The 26,963-nt window shown below is 42.1% G+C and overlaps 1 protein-coding gene across 1 annotated transcript in view; it reads right to left on the bottom strand.

Moving 5' to 3' along the window:
* SPARCL1 (SPARC like 1) overlaps positions 1–11,288 on the bottom strand; it is a 39,863-nt gene extending 28,575 nt beyond the window's left edge. Inside the window, exon 1 of the mRNA XM_012774057.3 lies at positions 10,881–11,288. The gene's annotated coding sequence lies outside the window, so the exon portion shown is untranslated. The remainder of the gene's footprint in view (positions 1–10,880) is intronic.
* Positions 11,289–26,963: the final 15,675 nt, after the last annotated feature.

Raw genomic sequence — 26,963 nt, 5'->3', positions numbered from 1 at the left:
AACTAACGGATCTTAGAGAAAATCTCCAAAACTCCTGACATCAGATATGAAAATATTTTTTTTCCTTTTCGCTGAGTGGGGAGGAGTAATAGATTGTGATCTCTGTTCCTAAGCAAGGCAATCCAAGGTCATGGCGACCTTTCTGCACAGCTGCCTAAGACAGAAGACAGAACACAGGCATATCCCCTGCTTGAAGCCCTTTGTTTAGCTTTTTTTTTCCCCCCCTTGTATTAAAAGGATTGGTTTTCACCATGGGAGAGGTTGTAATTAGATTTCACCATGAAAGGAAGTTGTAATTAGATTTCTCCACAGCCCCACAAGCTCAGTCCTTGGAGAGAAGCAAGCAAGGGGCTTGAATATCCTTTCTGCTAGCTGGAAACATATTCCAGCCAGGCATGCAGAGGTTGGGCAGGAAGGCTTGGACAAAAAGGACCATGTGTGTGTCAGCCGTCCCCAAACTCTGATGCACTAAGGCCACCTCTGATCTCTAAGACCCGTGCATGGTCCCTCAGGCTGAGGGTGAACGCTGGGCATGTCATAACTAAATATGGCATTGGTATTGCATTTGATAGGGAACATTCATTCATTCCCCTGGAATGAAACCGGCTGGCTCTTCTCTGTCTCTTCATCCTGAAATCTGTGCTTCCTACAGAAAGGGGAGGGTGTCTACAATTTGGCACGCCCTGAAACTTCATTCTCTGTCTAGATTTAGTAGTCAACTTACACAAACAACCAGAATGTATTTGGGGTGCTGTATTTTGGTTCATTTTGTGTTCTTTTTTTTGTATTTGGTTCCATTTCGGTTCCTATAGTATTTTCTAGAAATTTAGATTAGAGGAAGGTCAGATCAAAGCAGGTATATGCATTTTATTTCTTTTCAGTTCCTTTCGCTTTGGAGAACATTCATTTAAATTTAGAATGATACATTTTAATTTTGAAGCTCTGCCTATTGTCTTGTGACTCAAATCTAGTTAGCATAATCATCTGTCTCCACCAGGCACGTTTCATGTCTTTGTATCTCTTCTCTCTCTTTATCTCCCTTTGCTTTCCTTTCTTTTTAAGCCCTAACAAGCTGCCTACACACTGAACTGTGAACTCAGTCATCCATAGTTCCAAAAGGAGGAATCGAATTCCTCTTTTATATTGGCTACATCGATGACTCCTTGGAAATTTTAATGTTGGTAGCTACTAGTTAAAGTCTTTTCTTTTTTTTCTATTCTGCCTTTTAGTTCTTGTTTTTATTTTTTTTTTAATTTCAGCATATTATGGAGGTACAAATGTTAAGGTTATGTATATTGTGCATGCGCCCCCTCCCCCCTTGAGTCAGAGCTTCAAGCGTGACCATCCCCCAGATGTTGCACATCTCACTTATTTATGTTTGCATATACCCATCCTCTCCTCCCCTCCCACCTGCCCAACACCCCATAGATGTTACTCCTATATGTCCACTTAGGTGTTGATCGGTTAATACCAACTTGCTGGTGAGTACACGTGGTGCTTGTTTTTCCATTCTTTTTTTTTTTTTTTTTTTTACAAGAACGTTGGCTAATTATGTTTTTCCATTCTTGAGATACTTCACTTGGTAGAATGGGCTCCAGCTCCATCCAGGAAAATAAATCCTAGTTCAAGTCTTTCTAACTGAATGTCCCCCCTGTGGCCTTGACTTCCCCAGGTAGCTGAACCCTCCCTCCAATTGTTGGCTCCTTCTCTGGCAGCCTCTGCAAAACTTGCAAGCCTTTCTTCCCTTTTAGACCAAGGAAACTTATTTTAGTGTTTTTGAGTTTCAAGGCGGATGATGCCCACTCGATCTGTTTATCTCTTTTTTTGTCCAATGTTAAACAAGCTGAGAAAGACAAACCACATACCCTAGAAAAATGAGAGATTTGCAATGACTGTTTCCCCTGTTACTTTCTTTTTCTTATTACTATTGGCATATCATTTCCTGCAGTACGTACATCCCCGCTTCCAAATAAGGCCAGGTACCTTCTGTTGAAATTGCTTATATCAGAGGAAGCCTGTCACCTGCTATTTTTGGCGATTATCGTAACTATGAAAATATTCCCTTTCTGGGAAATGCAGTAAACAAAGTGATTATTCTAGGTGCTTCATAATCAGATTCCAACAGAACGTTCTCCTTCCCCTTGTCTTTACATGATAAGCCAAAGGCTTTGTTTTGAGAGAGCAAATCTCTCCGTCATATTCTGGCTAACGTATACGTGCTATTACCTGATTCAGAGTCTACACTGATGCTTTGGGGATTTTAAAGTATTAATGAGCCTCTGGGGAGAGCTCTCTGGCTTGGCAGTAAAGTCGGCTGAAGGATGAAAAAGGTGCTCTTCTATTTTGAGTTCTCTGCTGAGTCACCGTCTGACATCAAAACGTCCTAGCCCTGTGAGTGGATGTGATATTCTCAGCCTCAGTGAGACAGATTGTTCTCAGTCTCCGACCTTCAACTGCCTGACATCCTTCCTAATGGACCCTCCCAGCAAGCAAATAGGGATAGACACAGTTCATGCCCGTGGGGGCTTTGGGACTCACCGGAATTCCGCATAGACTTGAACTTGAACTTGAACTTGAATGCATTGAACTTGCATTAAGCAGAGGGTACATCCGTGTCGTGCTCAGGGAGGAGAGTATTATGGGGAGTTGCTTAGAGGTTATATCTGCCACTGGCTACCTCCCGGGTCCTCAGAAATAGGCCACAGTCCCTGTTGCTACAGGGTCTTGGTGCAAGATGCGCACACTCCTCCCAACCCCTACCACCCAAAACATACACCCCTTGCCCCAGAGTGAGGCTCTAGTCAGCCTTCAAGTTCAGGGAAAGCTATCACTGACCTTGGGCGGAGGTCAGGCTCCTTTGCATAGTCTCAGAACAAAGGGACTTTGCCCTGATAGCACTCATTTCAGCATATAATGATATACGATCTGTGTTCAAATATGTGAATGTTTTCACCCTCCAAAAATCATGCAGTATGAAACAGGGATTTGCTTTATATTCTAGCACTACTCAAGTGTTTTATTTTTATTTCTTTATTTTTTTTGAGATAGTCTCACTCTGTTGCCTGGGCTAGAGTGCCGTGGCATCAGCCTAGCTCACAGCAACCTCAAACTCCTGGGCTCAAGCGATCCTCCTGCCTCAGCCTCCCGAGTAGCTGGGACTCCAGGCATGCGCCACCATGCTCGGCTCATTTTTTCTACATATTTTTAGTTGGCCAATTAATCTCTTTCTATTTTGAGTAGAGACGGGGTCTCGCTCTTGCTTAGGCTGGTTTCCAACTCCTGACCTTGAGCGATCCTCCTGCCTCGGCCTCCCAGAGTGCTAGGATTACAGGCGTGAGCCACCGCGCCCAGCCTCAAGTCTCTTATGTTAAAGGCCACTGTCTGGATTTCTTCATTTTGGGCAACAAAGTACCATTCAAGAAAACAACCAGACTAGCACTCGGGGAGGCCGAGGCAGGTGGATCGCTCGAGGTCAGGTGTTCGAAATCAGCCTGAGCAAGAGTGAGACCTCATCTCTACTATAAATAGAAATAAATTAATTGGCCAAATAAAATATATATAGAAAAAATTAGCCGGGCATGGTGGCTCGTGCCTGTAGTCACAGCTACTCGGGAGGCTGAGGCAGGAGGATCGCTTGAGCCCAGGAGTTGGAGGTTGCTGTGAGCTAGGCTGACGCCACGACACTCACTCTAGCCTGGGCAACAGAGTGAGACTCTGTCTCAAAAAAAAAAAAAAAAAAAAAAAAAGAAAGAAAACAACCAGAAACGATCGCAAGCAATGCTTATTTTTGTTCCTAGGAAGGTCACCCTGACAGTGGATGGAAAAAGGAGATAAAGATATTTAAAACAGACTTAGTCATTGTTCTTGAGGGATGACTTCATTATTATAAGTGTTGCAATTATACTGGTTTAGAAAACCGCACTTAAAGATTCAGGTGGCTTTAAATAAGCCCTTTAAAGAGCAGTGGCAAAAGCAATATAGTAAGTAATTAATACGTGGAGAGCATTAGCACAAGATGAGGATTAAATTCATGGCATCAGCAAATTTTTAATAAGCGTGTGTTATAAACAACTTGCATAAGGATTGACGATGGTGCTCAGTATTAGATAATTACAGAGTGGATCCAGTGAGCAAATCCGTGATTTAAAATGCGTATGAAGAGTTTTAACAAAACCGTTTGGTGAAATTTGAAAAAGAGAGAAAAAAAAAGTCAGTTTTACAAGTTTAAAATATTCAAAGTAAAATGACATTTTAATGGTGTATATATAACCATAGATTAAATATCCTGAGTATATATGACATGACAGCATCCATTTGTGCGTTTAGGTTGGCCAAAATCTTTGGTTGAGGATCTTTTCATTAGAAAAATAAAGAGGGGGCCGGGTGCGGTGGCTCACGCCTGTCATCCTAGCACTCTGGGAGGCCGAGGTGGGAGGATCGCTCGAGGTCAGGAGTTTGAGACCAGCCTGAGCAAGAGCGAGACCCTATCTCTACTAAAAAATAGAAAGAAATTTTAATTGGCCAACTAAAAACACATAGAAAAAATTAGCCAGGCATGGTAGCATATGCCTGTAGTCTCAGCTACTCGGGAGGCTGAGGCAGGAGGATCGCTTGAGCCCAGGAGTTTGAGGTTGCTGTGAGCGAGGCTGATGCCACGACACTCTAGCCTGGGCAACAGAATGAGACTCTGTCCTCCCTCCCCCCCCAAAAAAAAAGAAAAAAAAAAAAGAAAAAGAAAGATGGCCTTGGATTCCAGGCTATTTTATGTTTTGGCATATGTAGTTTTCATTAATGTGATTAATTTGATTAATGGCCATCTCCCTAGCTACATGGTAAGCTCTACAAGAACATAGAGCTTCTATAGACCCTCTATAGCTTTGCTTCCTGCTGAATCTCTGGCATTTTGCGGGGTATAGACTGAATACATGAGTTGCTTGAAATGTAAGATTAAAATGTTGCTTATTTATATAATTGCATGACCTAGAAAATCCTGGAGATAACTGCAACAGAAACTTTAACAAAACTTTAATAAAAAGTATTTTAATGAAAGATAAGATGTTTTAATACTTTCGCCCTAGTGTTAATTAAGATGAGTCTTCCTTAGTCTTTATACATGCAAAACATCATAATTATTTCTTTCTTTCTCTTTAGACATTCAGGGGTTCACATTTATGCAATGACATTTCTGAAGCCTCTATTCATTGTAATTTACTCACTGGGAGATTTCAAGTTCAAAAACGCCATTCCTATCAGTTTCATGTCTAACCATGAACAGAGTTATAATAATAGCTACTACTTATGGAGCATTTACACTCATTGTCTTTTTTTTTTTTTTCTGAGACAGAGTCTCACTCTGTTGCCCAGGTTAGAATGCCATGGCGTCAGCCTCGCTCACAGCAACCTCCAACTCCTGGGCTCAAGCGATCCTCCTGCCTCAGCCTCCCGAGTAGCTGGGACTACAGGCACGCGCCACCATGCCCGGCTAATTTTTTCTATATATTTTTAGTTGGCCAATTAATTTCTTTCTGTTTATAGTAAGAGATGGGGTCTTGCTCAGAGCTGGTCTCGAACTCCTGACCTTGAGCGATCCACCGGCCTCGGCCTCCCAGAGTGCTAGGATGACAGGCGTGAGCCACTGCGCTCGGCCTGAAGCCTCTATTCATTGTAATTTACTCACTGGGAGATTCCAAGTTCAAAAAGGCTATTCCTATCAGTTTGATGTCTAACCATGAAAAGAGTTATAATAATACTATATTATTATATTATACTATATTATATATGACATATATTATAATTATATAATATATAATAATTAAATATTATTATAGCATAATAACATTATTATATTATTATATGATAGTATATTAAATATAATAATACTCTTTATGGAGCATTTACAGTCATTGTCTTAGCTAATCCTACAATGATCTTATGAATTAGCTGTTAATCCCTATGCCACAAGTGGGGGAAACTGAGGCCCTCAAGTTTAGCAGCCAACCTTAACCACGGGTTGTTTATTTATTTATTTAATTTAATTTTTTTTGAGAGAGAGAGTCTTGCTTAGTTGCCCAGGCTAGAGTGCCGTGGTGTCAGCCTAGCTCACAGCAACCTCCAACTCCTGGGCTCAAGTGATCCTCCTGCCTCAGCCTCCACCCGAGTAGCAGGGACTACAGGCATGCGCCACCATGCCCGGCTAATTTTTTCTATATATATTAGTTGGCCAATTAATTTGTTTCTATTTATAGTAGAGACAGGGTCTGGCTCTTGCTCAGGCTGGTTTGGAACTCCTGACCTTGAGCGATCCTCCCGCCTCGGCCTCCCAGAGTGCTAGGATTACAGGCGTGAGCCACCGTGGTTGTTTATTAGACACTGTAACAAATGCCCCATTCGATGCCCATGACAATGTTATGACTGTCACAGATGAGAAGACAGAGGCACAGAGTGAATAAAATTAAAGAAACCAGAAAGTGGCGGGGTGCGGTGGCTCACGCCTGTCATCCTAGCACTCTGGGAGGCCGAGGCGGGAGGATCACTCTAGGTCACGAGTTCGAGACCAGCCTGAGCAAGAGCGAGACCCTTGTCTCCACTAAAAATAGAAAGAAATTAGCAGGACAACTAAAAATATATAGAAAAAAATTAGCCGGGCATGGTGGCGCATGCCTGTAGTCCCAGCTACTCCAGAGGCTGAGGCAGGAGGATCGCTTGAGCCCAGGAGTTGGAGGTTGCTGTGAGCGAGGCTGACGCCATGGCACTCTGGCCCAGGCAACAGAGTGAGACTCTGTCTCAAAAAAACAAAAAATAAAAACAAACCAGAAAGTATGAGGCCCAGGGTTCAAGTCCAGGCAGCCTGCCCCAGAATTGTCCCAGGTCACCCATGGGGGACACAGTGGGGACTAGGAAGATGGGGTTTTGGCAGGGTGTGTGGCATGGGCTATCCAGGGAGGCCATTCTATTTCTCTTCCTTTGCTTTCCCAATTTCCCCCCTGTGCTCCATAGTAAAATGGCTGCTGTTTTAGAGCTCTTGTTCATTTCTTAAAAACACCTTTTCACTAAGTCTTTAAAGAAAACATTTAGCTACTGCAGTTGCTGTCCCTAAATTGGTTGCATAATAGGAAGGAAACAAGCCAGGCCTGGAGACTTCATTTCTAAAGAAGGATTTTTTTTTTTTTGTTTTTTGTTGAGCAGACTAAGAGTTATTTCCCAGATCAGGCCATGAAGCAGGACTTTCTCTAGACCCTTCCATTGCTATGACGACAGGCTGCCGCTCCAGGCTGCCAGAAAAAGCAGCTGACATTTGAATGCTAGGAACATGGGGAGAGGTTTACAAAAACAACAACAAAAAAAACAAAGACAAAAACAACAACAACAACAACAACAAAAAAACTCTTTTGCTTGGATTTGAGTTAGAGAAGGAAAAAAAAAAATACCCCCTTAGAGCAAGTCAAAAGCCCTATTCTTGCCTTTAGAAAGTACAAGAAAGACAAAATGTTGGGGGGCTGCTTCTCTGTCCAAGTGGGTCAATAAAACAGAATCGACCGCAAAGCAGCACTTCTTCCCCCTTGGGGGGGGGGCGGCTAGCTGAAACAGAACCTTCTCTTGGGTTCCATTTGACTTGGCCATTAAGAAGATACTAACTGGTGAAACAGTAAAGACTCACAGTAATAAACACCTCACTTGAGCCTTCCCTGCACCCAGGGTAAAATAGTAGTTGTCTGATTTATTTTGATATCTCTTTGCACTTCCAATAAGACAGTCCGAAGAACATTTCCTTCTTGATCACCAACGTTACCACCAGAAAAATCACGCAATGCCCATGAACAGACACCGTGCTGATACATGAGATTTCTTCTAAGCAATGAGTAAAATTTCCTGTGTGCCTAGCCATGTGCCAGCTACTATACTTGGCATTGAATAAACCTCTCGTTTGATTCCTACAGCAGCCCCATCTGTAGGTATGATGATCGCCGTTTTGCTTTACAGGTGGGTAAACTGAGTCCTGGGCGTCGGAAGGGACAGACCAGGCTCACCTCACGCAGCTTGTAGGAGGCAGAGTTGGGACTCCAGCCCAGGTGCGTTAAGCCCTGAACCCAGGTTCTGTCCACTCTGCTATTAGAGAGCAAAATGTATAAGTACAAGGAAGAAACCATGAGGGAAAATCTATTGTCTATTTCCTTTTTACAGAGTTTCAATAGGGACATAGAGGCAGGCCAGTACTTTCATATTAGCCATGATTAATTGATTGCTTTAATGTACCAAGCATAGCAGTTTTCTTCCCTTAACTCTTATTTTTTTTTTTTAATGAGACAGAATCTCACTCTGTTGCCCTGGCTAGAGTGCTGTGGCGTCAGCCTCGCTCACAGCAACCTCCAACTCCTGGACTAAAGCGATCCTCCTGCCTCAGCCTCCCAAGTAGCTGGGACTACAGGCATGCGCCACCATGCCCTGCTAATTATTTCTATATATTTTCTATATATTTTTATATATTCTATATATTTATATTTCTATATATTTTATATATTTTCTATATATTTTTCTATATTTTAATTTATTTCTATATATTTTCTAAATATTTTTATATTTCTCTATTTTTAGTAGAGACGGGGTCTCGCTCTTGCTCAGGTTGGTCTCGAACTCCTGACCTCGAGTGATCCGCCCGCCTCGGCCTCCCAGAGTGCTGGAATCACAGGCGTGAGCCACTGCGCCCGGCATCCCTTACTCTTATAACAAATCTCTCAGGTAGCTCCTAATTTTAGGATCCCGTTTCCATAAATGCAAAGACTCAGGCACAGAGAGGTTAAGTTGTTTGCCCGAAGTCACAGAGCTATATGGTGGTAAAGCTTGGATGTAAACTAGGTCTATATTGTCTTATATAAACCAGTTAGTTCTATATGGTCAGGTATGAACCAGAGCCCAAGGTCCTATTCACTTTATTAGACTGTCTGTCTACCTTTGGAGCAATTAGTCAAGACTACACATTCTGTTTTCCAAAGTTCTGTCCATTTTTTGATGCCTAACACAAAAGCCAGGCCAGTCCAAGGTGGTGCTACCATCACAAGCTCAGAAAATGCCCTTTGAACCCTGTAAAAACCAGCCCCTGGCCTGGTTGGACATGTCTTGGGCAGCCAGGCCCTTCCAGAGAAATCCTCTTGGATTTATGGGGATCTCCCCCACAACCCCCCAAAGATCCTTCCAGAATGATATGTGAAGGCAAAGCACACCTCAAGCCTTTTAGCAAGTTATTTATGTTCTGCTTGGTGGAAAAATATTCTTAACGGGTTCCGGACATTGGAATAAACTTAACTAAAATAGCAATGTTCAAATGAACTGAGTAAAAATACCAGTCGGGAGGGAATGAAATGCATAATGTTTTGGGGTTGTCTAGCTATGTCCCTGCTCATTTCGTTTATGTCATCACTATTTATTATTTTTACTTGGTTGTTAAGTGAAACTGCAGCACGAGAGCCTACTGGCAATTAAATCCTGAAGGACTTGGAAAAGAAACCCCAAGAATCTAACTGCTCAGTGGCTGTACAAAAATTCTCTGGAAGAAAAAAAAGCAAGATTCCTGAATAACACATATATTATTCTTTTCCAAAATGTGCAATGCAGCATTCGTTGATTGGATGACAACTGAATGAAATAGACGACTCTGCTTTGCTAAATCTCATTGAATGAACAGGAATATAAACTTAAATCTTTCCAAAGAGGGATATCTTCTTTTTTTTTTTTTAAATCATACTTAACCATAGTCATAACCACTAAGGTTTAACTAAGTAAACTGTGAACTGTGAAAAAAACTGGTATCTATGAGAAAAGGGAGAACTGGAAAAAAAAAAAAAAAGATTTCTGCTGAGTTGGACTGAGTGAACATTTCTATTCAGTGTGCTTAGGCCCAGGGCCAGAGGAGAGTTCAGATACAATGACAAGGTGACATTTTTAACCTCTGCAGATGGAAGGCAGTGCAAAAGAGATACTCTCTCTGCAGTACCTCCTGGGGTACAGTTTCAACAGTATTAATGTGCATTTGAGAGTGTGGTTTTCTCCTGCAGTGTAATCTTTTATACCGGGCAGAAATGAATAAGCACAATTTGCATGATTGTTTTATTTTAGAAGAGAGAATCAGACATGATAGTGCCTTATAATAAGAGTTGTCATAATCTCTTAAGCTCTTTAACTCCCTTTGCTTTTGTAAGTAAAGCATTATTAAGAATTAGAGAAATTTTACATCTATGTGTGTGTGCATCTTAACAATGCTGAGTAGGAGGCAAGGCACAATTAGTTATAAAGCTATAAAAGGCAGTCAGGAAATCGATAACAAACGACCACAACGAACTCAGAAATAATCAAACAAGCATATGCTATTAGAGAGATTTTTCCAGCCTTTTGCAAAAGCTAAATATTCCATTTCTACATTATGTTAGGTCCAGAATGGGACTACAGAAGTGATTAAAGAAATTTAGATACTATAAGCATGGAAAATATACAGATTATTTTCTTTGAAAGCTTTTTTCAAAAACTACTTTCTTTATGGTTTCTTTTGTACGTTAGTAAAGTATTTCTACAAAACACATTCTGGGATTTGGGCTTCCCCAAGATCTGAGGGCTACTCGGGCTAACAACAGTTCTGCATTTCTGTCCTGGGTCTTTACTAAAACCATCACCATTTATTAGTATTTGCTATTTAATCTTGGAGGAAAAAAAAGGAAACACGAATACAAACAGTAAAATTCCCCCATGAAGTGGCTTTTCTGTGAATCAACACAAAAAGTTGATGATTCTGTATTATTTAGGCAAAAAGATTAGACAGCCTTAACAGCTCATGCAAATCAGTTTAACAAATGCCATCACACAACACAGTGACATTATTAAGATGTATTTACCTTCAGGTAAGTGGCTGGATCCAGAGCCTCAGGAGAAAACCGAAGTTGGGTCCCCTCTTTGCACGCAGCCAGGCAATAAAAGTTTGACAAATACCCAAGAGAAAAACTCTTTAAACCCCTTTCCTGGTTAGCTCTGCTTCTTTGCCCAGAAGCACATTCAAGTCTATTGGAGTTGAAATTCTGCTGCTCTGTCAACTAGTCAGGGTCTGGAAGTGACAGATGAGAATTTGGAGGTTGGCACCAGGGAGGGTTTTCAGACTGTCATCGTTTTTGTTGCAGATTCCTGGATTTCCCTGGCAGGCCGGGCTTGCTCTGGGAGGATGAGCTTAGTGCAAAGCAAAAGGAAAGAGCTAATGATCTGGACAGGGATGGGGTTAACAGTCCCCCCCCTCCTGCTCTTGTTCTCAGACGCTTATAACTTGGCCAGAACACGAGCACTTGGCTCTCTCTTCTGCATGCGTTGTTTTTTTTTTTTTTTTTCTTCCTTTTTCAAACAACTCTGAAAGATTTTATAAGCAGCGTCCTCTTTTTTGGGGATTTTTATTTTAAGACTCTGAAAAGGAAATCCATGCTGTTGTTGCTTCCTAAATAAAGCCCATGGGGGGACTAGGGCTTCAAGCAGGGAAGAGGAGCAACTGCAGCCGATGCATTTTTGCACAAGCTTGATTGCAGATTGTTCTCGAAAAGACAGTCCGAATTTTAATGACAGGGTCCTTCAGATACTTCGACCTTCTTTGCAAGCGTTCAGAAATTTCCGGACGTATGAACCATCAACTCCTTCTATTATAGATCATTTGGAAGCCCACTCAGAAATATCGCCATTTATGGGTGTTCTACCCCAAACACAGCTCATCACTGTACCCCCATGGTTAGAATGTTCTAGAAGAAGGAGCTTTCCCTGCGAAATAGACTGGAGGGGTGCACTTATTTTTGCCTTGGCGTTCTGGTTATTTTTATACCTGTCTAATCTCTTTTGCTGCTACTTCCTCATTTGTTGCATACGTTTATTATGTGTCAGACACCGTGCTAACAGCTTTGTATGTGTCATATCAGCTGATCCTCACAGGTCTATCTGACATAAGTCTTCGCATGTCCCCATTTGAAGGGCAATGTCGTATCTCCGTGAAGGCTGCAGAAGTTGAGGCCAAGCAGCTTGGCTTAGTTTGCATCCTGGCTTCCCTGCTTCCTAACTGCATGGCCCCGGCCAAGTCCCATAATCTCTCTAAGCTTTAGGGTCCTTACTTATAAGATGGGAATACCAATATGGAAACGATAATAGTATCTATCTCTGGTGGTTGTTTTGAGTTTTTTTTTCTTCTTTGAGATAGAGTCTCACTCTGTTGCCCAGGCTAGAGTGTCGTGGCATCAGCCTAGCTCACCGCAACCTCAAACTCCTGGGCTCAATCGATCCTCCTGCCTCAGCCTCCTGAGTACCTGGGACTATAGGCATGGGCCACCATGCCTCGCTCATTTTATATATATATATTTTTAGTTGGCCAATGAATTTCTTCCTATTTATAGTAGAGACGGGGTCTCGCTCTTGCTCAGGCTGGTTTTGAACTCCTGACCTTGAGTGATCCTCCTGCCTCGGCCTCCCAGAGTGCTAGCAATACAGGCGTGAGCCACAACACCCAGCCTGTTCTGAGTTTTAAGTAAGTTAATATAAGTCAACTGCATAGAACCCCCACCCCCTCCAACCCCCCACCTAGCAGGCCCCAAGGAAAGGTTTGTGCAAGAGGAAAGCAAAGCTTAGGAAAGCTGAGTGGCTTTTCTAGGGTCTCCAACTGGAACTTGCAGAGTGGGTTTTAAAGCAGCTCTCATGGCCATACTGTGTCACTCACTTTGATACCTCTTTCTGAGCTATAATACCTCTATTATATATAAATGTTTGTGTGTACGTGTAATATACGTACTATATATATACACTATAAGTATAATATATATATACTATAAGTATAATACCTATATATACTATAAGTATAATAATATATATACTATAAGTATATATATACTATAAGTATAATACCTAATTATTATATATATACTATAAGTATATATAGTATATGTATACTATATATATACTATAAGTATATAATATATATACTATATATACTATAAGTATATTACTATATATACTATAAGTATAATATATATACTATAAGTATATATATACTATAAGTATAATACCTAATTATTATATATATACTATAAATATATATAGTATGTGTATACTATATATATACTATAAGTATATAATATATATACTATATATACTATAATATACTATAAGTATATTACTATATATACTATAAGTATAATATATATACTATAAGTATATATATACTATAAGTATAATACCTAATTATTATATATATACTATAAATATATATAGTATATGTATACTATATATACTATAAGTATATAATATATATACTATAATATACTATAAGTATATTACTATATATATACTATAAGTATAATATATATACTATAAGTATAATACCTATTTCTGAGCAAGTTGTAAGCTCCTTAAAGTTAGGATTTGCGGTGGCTCACGCCTGTCATCCTGGCACTCTGGGAGGCCAAGGCAGGAGGATCGCTCAAGGTCAGGAGTTCAAAACCAGCCTGAGCAAGAGCAAGACTCTATCTCTACTAAAAATAGAAAGAAATTAATTGGCCAACTAAAAATATACATAGAAAAAATGAGCCGGGCATGGTGGCCCATGCCTGTAGTCCCAGCTACTCGGGAGGAGGCTGAGGCAGGAGGATCGCTTGAGTCCAGGAGTTAGAGATTGCTGTGAGCGAGGCTGACTCCATGGCACTCTAGCCCGGGCAACAGAGTAAGACTCTGTCAAAAAAAAAAAAAAAAAAAAAAAGAAGTTAGGATTTGCCCTTCTATGTTCTCCAGATGCCTAGCATATTGTAAATGCTCCATCAACATGAGATGAGTGGTTTTCATCTAATTTAATTTCCATTTTCTGAATGTATGCCAGTCTGCCCCAAAGCCAAACACACCCATAAAAACACAACACAACAAAAATAAACAAAAACCCCTCCTGCAGAGTTGAAGGCAAATACGCCTTTCGCCAGATCTCTCGAAGCACTTTGGGAACGTTTGCCCTATTTATTTTCAGAACGCCGCGAGAGAAAGGTATCAGGAGAATTATCTCTCTTTTGCAGTTGGGAAATTGGTGAGTGGAGGAGACTGGGCAATTTGCCTGGGAACGGAAAACAAGTCAAGGCCCAGCTGGGACTGCTTTGCCTCTCTAGGGGCGGGATTTCTTGCTCCAGACTGCCTGTCCAGGGCCAGGCTAGAAGGATGGGAGGTTGTTTTTGCCTCAGACAATGGGATGTTATTTTTTCTTGGCCAAGGTCTAGGATGTGAGCAGGCTGCTCAGAGGAAGGCTGACCGGGTGGGCTGTGACTGACTGCCCTTCTGGCCTTAGAAGTGTGGAAGCCACCGTCTCTCCAAGTCTCTGGAGGGGCGGGGACTATTTCAGGGTATGTAGCAAAAGCATTTCTGAGCATTTGGCTCTGATTGGCTAAAGGACATTTTCTAGGGGACCCAACATATTGACTTCTTCTTCTTCTTCTTTTTTTTTTTTTTTTTGAGACAGAGTCTCACTCTGTTGCCCAGGCTAGAGTGAGTGCCGTGGCGTCAGCCTAGCTCACAGCAACCTCAGACTCCTGGGCTCAAGCGATCCTCCTGCCTCAGCCTCCCCAGTAGCTGGGACTACAGGCATGCGCCACCATGCCCAGCTAATTTTTTTCTATATATTTTTAGTTGGCCAATTAACTTCTTTCTATTTTTAGTAGAGACGGGGGTCTCTCTCTTGCTCAGGCTGGTTTTGAACTCCTGACTTTGAGCGATCCTCCCACCTCGGCCTCCCAGAGTGCTAGGATTACAGGCATGAGCCACCATGCCCGGCCTAAAAATAACATTTCTTATAGGAATCTGTGTTCATATAAAAAATAATTTGGTTAAAGCAAACTGCATTCATCTCTTAAATGTAAAGATATACCTAGAGAGTTCATGTCTAGGTGGTGAAGCTTGAGAATTTTGACTCTCAGTTTTATAGGATGCCTGATTAATTTATAACATGATTTTTAAAGGGTCCACTGTATTTCTTGTAACAAGATAGAAAAAGGAATTAAAAAAATAAATAAAAGGCCCTTGAAGTCACAGTGTCTTTTGAGTATGGCTTTATTTCGGGAATGTTCATTGGCAGATATCCAAACTCTTATTGTTTCTGAAGCTGTCATTTCTAAAATAGTCTACAGCTCAGAAAGCTGAAGACATCAAGCCTACAATACCCACCTAACAGATGGAGCTATAGATCAGATTTAGAAAACTTATGCAACGTCCAAATGCGACCGGAGAACTCTGACAAAGAGCTCGTCACGTGACCGCCCATGACCTAACCCACATACATCCGTGTTGCTCAGAGGATCCGACAGATGCCGGCATCTAAGTTGGAGTAATTTTTAAATTTCATTTATTTATCTATTTTTGAGTCAGAGTCTCACTCTGTTGCCCTGCCTAGAGCGCCTTGGCATCAGCCATGCTCACAGCAACCTCCAACTCCTGGGCTCAAGCGATCCTCCTGCCTCAGCCTCCCCAGTAGCTGGGACTACAGGCATGTGCCACCACGCCCGGCTAATTTTTTCTGTATATTTTTAGTTGGCTAATTAATTTCTTTCTATTTTTTTTAGGAGAGACAGTGTCTTGCTCTTGCTCAGGGTTATTTTGAACCCCTGACCTTGAGCAATCCGCCTGCCTTGGCCACCCAGAGTGCTAGGATGACAGGCATGAGCTGCCGCGCCTGGCCTGCTCTTACATTCTGATCTCTGTTCTCCGGGTTCAGTTTGAACTAGTTTTATCTACTCTTGCATAAATTGGACTTGTCTGAAGGATGAATGGGGTGAGTCCTGCAGGAGCCTCCCTCTTCTTGGGAGAGGCTCATTCTAAGGGAACAGGAAGCCAGGCAGACAAGACTAGCTCCATAATGTAGCCATTGGAGTGGCGGAAGAGTTTATTTCCCTTAGATTTGACCCCCGCTCAGCTCCCAATGGACTCAACTACATCCAGGAAAGAGGAAACTCTGGGTTGAAATGGAAAAAGCCATTTTAATTGAATCTCTTAAAAACCAGGGAGTAAGCAGCCCTGTTTTGATACCTTTGTGAGTCAGAGTAACAGAAAACACAGGAGGTTTCATGTACAGAGGACCATGGAGCACACAGAGCCACTTTGGCATCTCAATCTTGCTCCATGCTACGGCATGCTCCAGCCACGGGCAACAGTGCATAGTGAAGATACTCGGGGTGATGGCAGCAGTGGTGTTGGCTGGAAGTGCAGGGCTCAGCAGTGCGGTTGGTGGTGTCCTGCAGCCATAATGGTGCCCACTAGAGGGGGTGGTGTCTGGCAAACACAGTGGAACTCAGCAGGCAGGGTAATGCCTAGGGAGAGGTGGCCCAGATACGGACCTCAAAGCATGGCCAACCTCATGTAGCTGCCCAGACAGAGGTTAATCCTCAAAGGAGCCATGGCAAGAGATCACAAAAGGGAATACATCAGGAGCTAATTGAGAATCTTGGGGACACATGAGAAATCTTTGAGGACATCCATAAAACAATGATTAAGTGTGTCACTTTGAGGTAAAAAGCTGAGTTTCAAAGAATGGGAGTTGAAAGTCAAAGACGAGGCTGGGTGCGGTGGCTCACACTAATAATCCTAGCACTCTGGGAGGCTGAGGCAGGAGGATCGCTCAAGGTCAGGAGTTTGAGACCAGCCTGAGCAAGAGCAAGACCCCATCTCTACTAAATATAGAAAGAAATTAATTGGCCAACTAAAAATATATAGGAAAAATTAGCCAGGCATGGTGGCGCATGCCTGTAGTCCCAGCTACTTGGGAGGCTGAGGCAGGAGGATCGCTTGAGCCCAGAAGTTTGAGGTTGCTGTGAACTAGCCTGACGCCATGGCACTCACTCTAGCCTAGGCAACAGAGTGAGACTCTGTTTCAAAAAAAAAAAAAAAAAAAGTCAAAGCAGTGAGATTGCAGTGGCCCAAAGAAGGAAATATGAAATTTTACTATGGACTTTTTCTTCTGGAATTACTTAAGATCATTCTCAGTTGAAGCAAAGTCCACAGCTGCTTTTATGTTGCTCAGCTCACAAAGATATTTTGCACCTATGTGTGAGCAGATTTTCATTTAGCAGTTAAGAGTTCTGTCTTCATTTTTTTGTATTCCAAAACTCCTTCATCACCATAGCAAGAAATCTTGTTTTGTTTTCCTTTGAGAAAGTTTAATCGCTGTTGAAAGATTGCAAAGGAACCTAGACTGATGGCCCTTGGCTATGAACATGGACTGTCAAATTCATTGCCAAGGTGCTGGGCGCACGTGTCTGAATCCCAGCCCAAAGAGTTACAAATATCCAGTGCTTCGATTCAGAATTTGTAAATTCTGAATTGAAGGCCATTTGGAGTTGGAGTTCAGTCCCTGCTGGGGTTTTTTTGTCCCATTAATGCATTGTGTTTACCTTCCCACCAGGTGCCAGACTATAAAAGGACGTCACAAAGGGTCTGATGGGATCTTGCTAATCAATGATGCCATTGCATTTTATCAGAAGTAAATTCTACTACCTCTTAAGCTAAATCACACCAATCAAGGCCTGTGAGGATGGAGTGTGTTCAACATCCTTCTCCCTGGAGAGAAGAGAGTGGAAAATTGATGGGTCAGGCAGACCCGAATTCAAGTTCCAACTCTGGTGCTCCCTAGCTGTGTGACCTTGGGCAAGTTACTTAACCTCTCTGTGTCTCAGTTCCTCATCTGTCAAATGAGGATGGTAGTAATACCTACTGTTCCAGCAAGTGTACAACAAGTGTTACAGCAAGCGTTAACAGTGACTGACTGGGGAAAGAACCTCCTCGCAGCACACAAAGGGCCTTTATTCCGCCAGCAGGCTCAGAGGGGCACGCCACCAAATTCTGAGCCCCGCTTCCTTGTTCTCCTCCAGTTTTATACACTTCTTAGGGTTACACACAACCAATCAACTATGAGCACAAGGAGTTATCCAATCAGCGGTGGGATTCAAAAAGTATCCAATCAGCAACAAGCTTTACATATCCAATCAGCAACAAGCTTCATATATCCAATCAGCAACAAACTTCACATATGCAATCAGCAACAAGCTTCACATATCCAATCAGCAACAAGCTTGACATATCCAATCAGCAACAAGCTTGACATATCCAATCAGCAACAAGCTTGACATATCCAATCAGCAACAAGCTTGACATATCCAATTAGCAACAAGCTTGACATATCCAATCAGCAACAAGCTTGACATATCCAATTAGCAACAAGCTTCACATATCCAATTAGCAGTGAGTTCAGCCATGGGGCCCCGAGGTGGGATTTTTTCCCTGTCCCTACCTTGTATGGTAATCATTAAGAAAAGAAATGATCAATGCATCTGAAAACCTGAAAGTGGAAAAAAAAATAGAAAGAATGAAAACAAATTTAAAAAAAAGAAAAGAAAAGAAAAGAAATGATGTTTGCATAGTGCTTTGCCCAGTGCATGACCAGCCTAGGGCTTAAGAAATAATGATGATGATGATGATGATGATGATGAAAGGCACCCATAAGGAGGCTGAGCATGTTGGAGATTGCATCATGGAGCCTCCTGTAATAGGATATAGGACGCCTCCTCGTTTCACATGGACTGCTAATGCACTCTGCAAGGAAATGATGATTTTCAAGCAGACAGGGGAAATAGATCCGTTTGGTCAAGCTTTGCAAACACAACAGCTGCTCCTGTCAGTCCCTGGAGCCCTATACGGCTGTCTTTTCTCAGACAGAGCCCTCATTGAGCTTGGGGGAAATCGGCTTGGCTTTGCACCAGCAGCGCGAGCTGCGTAGCTCCTCTTTTGTCCTGAGCACACCTGGGGACAGACTATCCGGTCACCTGGTGTCTGGATCTCTCGTCCAAGCGCGGGGCAGCTGGACTCCTTTATATTTCTGTGCATTTGACCTGCAAGATGTGCCTTGTTCACCAGGACAGAAGTTCACGCTCGGGCCTTCTCACGGGTGAGGTCGCTTGGCTGCTCTTAGCCAAACGCCGCCCTTCTCCAGACGGGTCTGATGTTTTCTTGGCTGCAGCGTCAAGTTCCCAGAGGAAGATGGTTTAGCCTGAGAAGTGCTGCTTGTGGAATGAGGCAACCCTGTTCTGGAAATCGCTTGCAGCGTCTCTGTTTTCTTCTTGGTTTTAAGCAAGGGTCTTCGTATTTTTTTTACTAGTATTTCACTTGGGTTTGTTGGAGAGATTTTTGCAGGTCTAGTTGCACACATCAATGCTTGGCCTCTAGCAAATGCTAGGAAAGCCAGATCAGGACTGTTTATTTACTTATTTATTTTGAGATAGAGTCTCACTCTGTTGCCCAGGCTAGAGTGCCGTGGCATCAGCCTCACTCACAGCAACCTCCAACTCCTGGGCTCAAGCGATCCTCCTGCCTCAGCCTCCCGAGTAGCTGGGACTACAGGCATGTGCCACCATGCCCGGCTAACTTTTTCTCTATATATATATTTTTAGTTGGCCATTTAATTTCTTTCTATTTATAGTAGAGACGGGGTCTCGCTCTTGCTCAGGCTGGTCTCGAACTCCTGACCTTGAGCGATCCTCCCGCCTCGGCCTCCCACAGTGCTAGGATGACAGGCGTGAGCCACCGCGCCCGGCCAGTTTAGGACTGTTTAGAGCGCACATTGGCATTAACTGGCTGGCAGCTCAGGAGGGAGACAAAAATGAACGATCTCCACGTTGCCTGTTCTCACTAGCCCACATTTCTCTAAAATTTCTTTTCATTATCACTCCCCCAAGGGACTTTTTGAACCTTTTTTTTCCTAAATGTCCCCTCCCCTCATGAAATTTTGATACCATGAATAAACCAAATATCCATTTATGTAATCTGTCTATATCTGGGTTTAAATATAAAAAAGAATCGGATTTCAGCCACCTCCTAACCCATTTTGCCTCTTGACTAATGAGCCTCCCCAACTGGCTGAAATACATTTCATGCTTAAAAAAACACACAATTCACTGTGGTGCCATCAATTGGCAATTATCATCTATGGTTGGAGAAACTGAGTCATGCGTATTTTTCTGTGGCGTTCTATGATATCTATAACAGCATTTATTGCTCTACAAAATTGGAGAAAGCAACAAGGCAGAATAACATTTTTTTTTTTTGGAGACAGAGTCTCACTCTGTCACCTGGGCTAGAGTGCTGTGGCGTCAGCCTCGCTCACAGCAACCTCCAACTCCTGGGCTCAAGCCATCCTCCTGCCTCAGCCTCCCAAGTAACTGGGACTACAGGCATGCACCACCGTGCCCGGCTCATTTTTTCTGTATATTTTTAGTTGGCCAATTAATTTCTTTCTATTTATAGTAGAGACGGGGTCTCGCTCTTGCTCAGGCTGGTCTCAAACTCCTGACCTTGAGCGATCCTCCTACCTCGGCCTCCCAGTAGTGCTGGGATTACAGGCGTGAGCCACTGCGCCCAACCTGACCCTTGTTTTAACATGATGCTCAACATCTGGCAATTTTTTTTCTTTTTTTTTTTTAATTTATATATAAAATTTTTTTTTTAATTTTTTCTTTTTTTTTTCCCAATTTTTAAAGATCGGTCTGACATTCTAGAAGGACTTAAGCTCTTCCCCAGGTTTCCTGACTTGAGTGAAGGAACTTGATTTCCCCTGGGCTTTGCAAGGCCACGGGCCAGCCAGTGCACTTGGAACTGGCCACCAGAGGGGGCTGTGAACCGCAGTGGCTTTACCAAATGAAGGGACTAGTGAGCCACACCTTCCCCGGCTGAAGGGACCAAGCTGCATCCTGGGCTGCAGTCAGCTGAATAGCCACTGTCTTTCTGGCCGCCTGGCAAAGAATAAACAACAGATGTGTCCCCTTCTGTGCTCACAGAGAACTCGACCTTCCGCTTTCTGCTGTCCAATCACACCACAATCCCAATTGGAAGACATACTCCTGGAAGAGGGCCTAAAACACATGCATCTCCTCTCCTTCCACTTCTCGGACATTATCTTCCTTTGGCCTGAAACCCGAATCCCGAGGAAACTGTGTTCTTGGGTCACCTCGTTTTGCCTCCTTCATGCTCAATTGTGATCTGGCGTCCCTCAATCCCTAGACTGGGAGATGCTTTAAGAAACTGATGATTAAGATGCATTTACTGGCCGGGCGCGGTGGCTCACGCCTGTAATCCTAGCGCTCTGGGAGGCCGAGGCGGGAGGATCGCTTGGAGGTCAGGAGTTCGAGACCAGCCTGAGCAAGAGCGAGATCCTGTCTCTATTAAAAAAAAATAAACAGAAAGAAATTAGCTGGACAGCTAAAATACATATCTAAAAAATTAGCAGGGCATGGTGGCTCGTGCCTGTAGTCCCAGCTACTCGGGAGGCTGAGGCAGGAGGATCGCTTGGAGGTCAGGAGTTCGAGACTAGCCTGAGCAAGAGTGAGATCTCATCTCTACTATAAATAGAAAGAAATTAATTGACCAACTAAAAATATATAGAAAAAAAAATTAGCCAGACATGGTGGCGCATGCCTATAGTCCCAGCTACTCGGGAGGCTGAGGCAGGAGGATGGCTTGAGCCCAGGAGATTGAGGTTGCTGTGAGCGAGGCTGATGCCACGGCACTCTAGCCTCTGTCTCAAAAAAAAAAAAAAAAAAAATACAAACAAAACCAAGATTGTGAATGGCAGACTTTGACATGGAATTTACTTTATTAAATAAAGTAGCAAATGTGTTATGAAAACATGTTTCTTTTCGTATTGGTACCTAGACAGACAGACAAGCAGACTCCATCTGGAATTAAATGGAAACAGGTGCCACATGCCACCAAGGCTTGCCACACCAAGGCTCCATCAAGTCTATAGGTTCTCACTCTATGTGGAAGCTCAAATTATTCTTTCTCCCCAGCACATGAGGACTCAGAGTTATAAAGTCCTTCTTAGAAGATGAGTTTATTGACAACTTAGAAATAATAGCCCTGTCTTCTGGTCCTATAAAATGTTACACTCAGTTTCCACTTAAAAACACTCCGAGCCGGGCGCGGTGGCTCACGCCTGTCATCCTAGCACTCTGGGAGGCCGAGGCGGGAGGATCGCTTGGAGGTCAGGAGTTCGAAACCACCCTGAGCAAGCATGAGATCTGTCTCTATTAAAAAAATAGAAAGAAATTAGCTGGACAACTAAACATATACAGAAAAAAATAGCCGGGCACGGTGGCGCATGCCTGTAGTCCCAGCTACTCGGGAGGAGGCTGAGGCAGGAGGATCGCTTGAGTCCAGGAGTTTGAGGTTGAGCGAGGCTGACGCCACAGCACTCACTCTAGCCTGGGCAACAGAGTGAGACTCTGTTTCAAAAAAAAAAAAAAAAAACTCCAAGAATAAACAAGCCAAGTGAATAATGACAAGGCAATATTTTATAGCTGCTTTATTATTATTATTATTATTATTAAAAACCTTTATTCTGCCAGCTTTGCTGAGGATTAGAATGGGTTGTAAAAGGTTGCTATGGGAGACGGCTGTGGTCAGGTGTTCTTGCCTGCATCTGCATCTGTGTTCTCAGTACTGAGTTGAACCAAGGCCTTAAGGAGACAAAACAAAACATATCGACGCCTCTTACCTTTCCTTGGTCAAGAAATCACCCATGCCTGAGCCCTTACTCATTGTAGCAACGCACATTTCACTGAACAGAAGAGGGGGGTAGTGGAGGGAAGGAAAGAAGAAAACAAATTGGTGATATTAATTGAGAGTGGTTACAAATAGGTTCACTCACTCATTCTGCCTCGGTTTGACAGAGCTCCTTCCTTGACACATGGCTGCCACAGGACATTTGCACCTGCTACTCCCGCTCTTAGAATGCTCTTCCTCTGTAGAACTACAAGTCTGACTTGTTCCCCTCCTTCTAGTTTGTGATTCAATATTATCTTCTCAATGAGGCTCACTTTGATCACTGTATTTAAAATTAGGGGACCTCATTGAGCTGATTTCTTTTTGTTTGTTTGTTTGTTTTTTTTGTTTTTGTTTTTGAAGTTTTTATTCTATTTTCTCGATAAGACACTGTGACCCCAAGGGGGGAAAAATTTTTTTTTTTATTTCGGCCTATTATGGGGGTACAGATTTTAAGGTTTCAATAAATGCCCATTTTGAGCTGATTTCTTTTCCCTTTTTCAGGGGCTTGTAAAATTATGGCCTCCAAACACCCATTTTTGTAAATAAAGGTTTATTGGAATATAGCCACTCACTTTTTTTTTTTTTTTTAACATCTTGAGTGTGGCTGCTCTTGCCCGACAGTTGGTAGAGTTGAGAGACAACATGGCCCACAAAGTCTAAACTATTTACTAGCTGGCCTTGTCCAGAAAATTTGCCAATCCTACCTTGTTAAAATTTTCTTTTGTTTCCTTTATAACAATCTAACGGCATATTTGTATATATCTGCATCTTTAGATCTCTATGTGTACACAATCTTATTTTTTAAACTCTCCACCAAGGCATAGATATTTTTTTTTTCTTCTTTTGTTCACCAGTATATTTCAAGAATCTAGAACATTCCTTGGTAGATCTTAGGGACCATTTGCTAAAGGAATGAAACAACATACAAGTAAATGAATATAAAGTGTCAAATAAAGATTAGCCAGTTAGTTATGATCGTTATCCTTATTTTAGCATAACCACAACTTTTCCAAAAGAAGATGTGTGTGATGCCAGCGTGTGTTTTCAACCTGACTTGCAAAAAGTGGCAGCACGAGGTTTTCTCTGCGACTGCAGGAAGTGAGATCTCGCAGGTTAATTTCTGAACCTTATATACCTGCTTCCCTCTTCTAGAACACCTACCACAATCCCAGAATAAACACTAGAGGAAAACGCTTTTTTTTTTTTTAAATAAACATTTTTTTGCAGCTCTAAAACTTTTGGCTTTTGTCTGGGAAGTGCTATTTTCATGCACAGACAGAGGGCTGCCTATTTTTACACTGTAGCCAGACAAGACTTAACTACTGGGCCAAATGGGCAGGTGTCTTTCCAAACGATGTCTTTATTTCACTTCAAAGAAGAGAGGAAGGAAAGAAACTCACCTTTTGACCAAGGAAAAAAAAAGGTTCAGCCTTCTAGCTCCTTTCAGCAAAACTTTTTCATACGGCTTACATTTCTTGATCACGTCCACGAAAATCAATTTATAGAAAATAGTCCCTTCCTTTGTGTGAAATATTCACATAGCCACTGTAAAAGCATTCGTTAAGATTGGATATAGTCCTGGGAAGTAGCCCTAAAAAAAAAAAAAAAGTTAAAAAAAGTTAAAAAATATATATAAGATAATAATTAAAAAACAAAAAAAGATTGGATAGCATCTAACTAGAATTCTGAAATTTATTTTTTGTTTCTCCTGACTTTTTGATCACCATTCTAGTTGCAGTCTTCAAAGATATATATACACACATACACACACACACACATATATTATACACACTTGTCAAGCTCCTTAGTGTTTTTAGATAACTTTCTGAGGGTGAGCATGAGCTAAGAGTTATATATGGTACAATTGGGTCATCCAGTGACAGCTGCTCTCAACCGGGGGGGTGATTTTGCATTTATTTATTTATTTTTTATTTTTATTTTTATTTTTTTTAAGACTAGTCAAGTGCAGTAGTGAGGAGGGGGGGAAAGTATGATTTTGCATTTAGCAAAGTCTGGAGTTGCTTTTGAACTGTTGCATGAAGTCGTTCTGTTAACTTGAGGGCTAATTCATGCTGCCGATTAGTTATGGTGCTCCTTGCAAGAGGCACAGCTGTTTGTACTTTGAAATGTTATCAGGGTCTAAGCATCCTGCAACTTCCACAATGCATTCTTTCACAATTTCTGCATCACTGAACGCCTGCCCTTTCGCCCTAGTATATAAGCCGCTTTGTAAGCTGCTTCAATGGTTTTTTTTTTTTTTTTTTTTTTAGATTAAAAATGTCAGATGAAAACTTCAATGATTTTATTTCCAGGTTTTACAGCTGCTTGAAAGAATTTTCTTTGCTTTTGATTTGCATTTTTTTTTTTTTTTTTGACAGAGTCTCACTCTGTCACCCTGGGCTACAGTGCTGTGGCATCAGCCTCGCTCACAGCAACCTCAAACTCCTGGGCTCAAGCGATCCTCCTGCCTCAGCCTCTCGAGTAGCTGGGACTACAGGCGTGCGCCACCATGCCTTGCTGCTTTTTTCTCTATATATTTTTAGTTGGCCAATTAATTGCTTTCTATTTATAGTAGAGACGGGGTCTTGCTCTTGCTCAGGCTGGTCTCGAACTCCTGACCTTGAGTGATCCTCTTGCCTCAGCCTCCCAGAGTGCTAGGATTACAAGCGTGAGCCACATGCCCGGCCTGATTTGCATTTTTTAATTTTCACAATACACCCTTCCCCACCTCTCCCTCTAATTAAAATATTTGTGGTCCTTATGAGTATTATAATGCTGATGAACATTGAATTTCTTTTTTTTTTTTATTTCGGCTTATTATGGGGGTACAGATTTTAAGGTTTCAATAAATGCCCTCCCCTCCCCAAACATTGAATTTCTTTAACGTTGATATTTTTGTATCGCAAAGCAAGCAAATCATCTTATCTTTAGCAGAAACAAGATAATATTGCAATCCCCAATCCTTATTAAAAAAATCTGGTTTCGTTTTTCAGTGTTCTCTTAATCTTCTTTGACATGATGGGCTGTTAAGCAGATAGAATTAAAAATTACTGTTGAGTTGTGCAACTATTGACAAATTCCACTTCAAACAGAAACACAGTGCACTGTTGTCAAAAGCTAATAACAGACTGACATCTTCAATCCCCATAAACTGTCCCCAACCAGCCTCGAGAGACAGTGGTACCCATGAGTCGGGGAAAGTTACAACTAAATCGTGAGGGTTAGCAGCCTTCAATTTAGCCCTTATGGTTTACCAATGTTCTAATTGTACCCGTCAATCTGGGAGGATTATTCCCTTGAAACTTATTTTATTCTTTGGTATTTTAAATACATTCATTTAAAAAAATAAATGAAAAATATAAAAGACAAACACAAATGTATTCATAAAAATAAAAGGATTTGTCGTGCAAAATTTGGATTCAGTCAAAAGTCACACTTAAGGACACAGAAAGCCACCCGTGGCCTTAGGGCTGCAGGTTTCCTGCCCCTGGACTGGACAATTTAATATTGTAAATTAAATTGGGGGACCTGTCCCTTGTCCCCTTGGCTCCTTCGATCCTCCTGATCCTTCCTCCCTGCCCAACTTTGTCTTTTCTTTCTTGCATAGTATTAATGATCTTCTAATAAACTAAAGAAGTTGCTCACTTACAATGCACCGTGTTTATGTTCTGCCTGGCCCTGCTGGAATGCGAACTTCTCAAGGGCAGAGATTTTTGTCTGTTTTGTCCCCTAGTGGCTCTCAACAGCTGGAAGAGTGCTGGGCTCATGGTAGCTACTCCACACATAATTGTTGAATAAACAGATGGGCTGGTTAAGCATAAGCAGGAACACAGACATGTCCTTAGGGCAGGGGCTTTTTTTTTTTTTTTGAGACAGAGTCTCACTTCTGTTACCTGGGCTAGAGTGAGTGCCGTGGCGTCAGCCTCGCTCACAGCAACCTCCAACTCCTGGGCTCAAGCGATCCTCCTGCCTCAGCCTCCCGAGTAGCTGGGACTACAGGCATGCACCACCATGCCCGGCGAATTTTTTCTATATATATTAGTTGGCCAATTAATTTCTTTCTATGTATAGTAGAGATGGGGTCTCGCTCTTGCTCAGGCTGGTTTCAAACTCCTGACCTCAAGCTATCCTCCCGCCTCAGCCTCCCGAGTAGCTGGGACTACAGGCATGCGCCATCATGCCCGGCTATTTTTTTCTATATATTTTTAGTTGTTTGGCTACTTTCTTTCTATTTTTATTTATTTATTATTATATTATTTATTATTATTTTTTGAGACAGAGTCTCACTCTGTCCCCTGGGCTAGAGTGCTGTGGCATCAGCCTCACTCACAGCAACCTCAAAC

This window comes from Microcebus murinus, chromosome 29 (assembly GCF_040939455.1).
Source record: "Microcebus murinus isolate Inina chromosome 29, M.murinus_Inina_mat1.0, whole genome shotgun sequence".
NCBI lineage: Eukaryota > Metazoa > Chordata > Mammalia > Primates > Cheirogaleidae > Microcebus > Microcebus murinus.
The sequence above is the reverse complement of the archived record's forward strand: the minus strand, read 5'-3'. Positions and strand labels throughout refer to the sequence as shown.